Source organism: Dasypus novemcinctus, chromosome 23, assembly GCF_030445035.2.
Source record: "Dasypus novemcinctus isolate mDasNov1 chromosome 23, mDasNov1.1.hap2, whole genome shotgun sequence".
NCBI classification, from domain to species: domain Eukaryota; kingdom Metazoa; phylum Chordata; class Mammalia; order Cingulata; family Dasypodidae; genus Dasypus; species Dasypus novemcinctus.
In genome coordinates, this window is record NC_080695.1 from 13,525,599 (window position 1) to 13,527,444 (window position 1,846).

Here is a 1,846-nt window from a genome sequence, read left to right on the forward strand (position 1 = left end):
TTTAAATTTTTTAAAGATAGTTAGATTACAGAAATGTCACATAAAAAATATAGGGGATTCCCATGTGCCCCACTCCCTACCCCTCCCACATTTTCCCACACTAACAACATCCTTCATCAGTGTGGTACGTTTGTTACAATTGATGAGCACATTTTGGAGCATTGCCGCTGAGCGTGGATTGTAGTTTACACTGTAGTTCACACTCTGTCCCGCACAATTTTGTAAGTTATGGCAAGATATATAATGGCCTGTAGCTGTCACGGCAATGTCATTCAGGACAATTCCCAAGTCCCGAAAATGCCCCCATATTACACCTGTCTTTCCCTCTCCCTGCCCTCAGAACCTCCAGTGGCCACTGCCGGGCCCAGATTGAACCCTGGGACCCACGTGTGGGAAGCCAGCGCTCTACCACTGAACCCAGTCGGCTCCCCTGAGCTGGCACCTTCACTTGTTCGCTCGTTCTTTGTTTTTTGGTTTACTTGTTTTTTGGTTTATTTGCTTTTAGGAGGCGCTGGGGAACAAACCCAGACCCTCTGTGTGGGAAGCAGGCACTCAACCGCTGGAGCCATATCCGCTCCCCTAGATATATTTTAGATATACCCATCTTATGTATTTATTTTCTTTACTTCCTTTTTAATATGGCCTACATTCTATTTCTATTAGGCATCACTATTCTAGAACCTTCCTTTTGCCAATCAGCCCTGGCTATAAAGAACCAACGGCTTTGGCTTTCAGCTGGGTCATTTCCTGTTTACCCTTCAAAAGTCTATTCCAAAAGTCAAGGCGGAGCTCTGAGCAGGCCACCCTCAACAACTCTAATTCTCTTTGAGGCTGGGGAGCGCCCCTGACTTCCAGGAAAGAAGAACACCAAGGTGACCATTTGAAAATACCATCTCACTATTTTGCTTCTTTCCCCATCCCTCCTCTCCATGAGGATGGAGAACACAATCACTTGTCCTCCTTTAGCCCTGTCCCCCTCTCCTCTCGCTCTGCCCTCAGCTGCCTTCCCTTCCATTCCCACCTCTGGTTGCTCACGCGCGCTGCCCTCAGACACCGGAAGAGCGAGCAAGGGTGCCGCCAGGACCCAAGTCGGAGCTGCAGAACGCAGGGCTCAGCTCAGAATAAAGAAGGCCCAAGCCCGTCAGAGCAGCCCGCGGGAGAAGGGCCACCTTGGGAGGTGGCGCTCATTGCCAGCGTGCCCAAGCAGGGGCCGAATGACCAGCTGCGAGGACGCCTGTGGAACTCAGGCTCTCAAACCTACGTCAGCCCAGAGTCACACGGAAATTAACATGCAGGTTCTCGGGCCCCATCCCTAGAGGTTAGGGGTCCTGGAGGCTAATATTTTAACAAGTGGTTTAAGGACCACGCTTTTGAGAAGAAAGAGCTCCTGTGCTGGCTAGAATCAACTCTGGTTGGCTATAGCACTTGGTGCTAAATTAGTGTTTGTTGAATGAATGAATGAATTAATTAATGAATGAATGAATGAATGAATGAATGAATTTGAAGACATATTAACACTCCTCCAGCCTCCTCCTGTCCAGTGAGAGGAGGGCTCCAGCTCTCAGCCACAGCCTTTTGGGGTCTGGAAAACTTGCTATGTTCAATGATCAATATTAATTTTCAAGTCTTTGCTAATGTCATCCTTGGGAGGGTAATCTTCTGACCCTAGCATTCTTGGCATCGTCTGATAAGTTTTGAGTCTGGGTTAAACTCCAAGAACAAACTAACTGCTTTAAAGACCTCCATTGTGATTTGAAGTGTGTTTTTTTTTTCACAGCCAGAGAAATTTATTTAAAAATAGAAACATACATACATTAGGCTTTAAAACAAAGTTTAAACAAGAAGA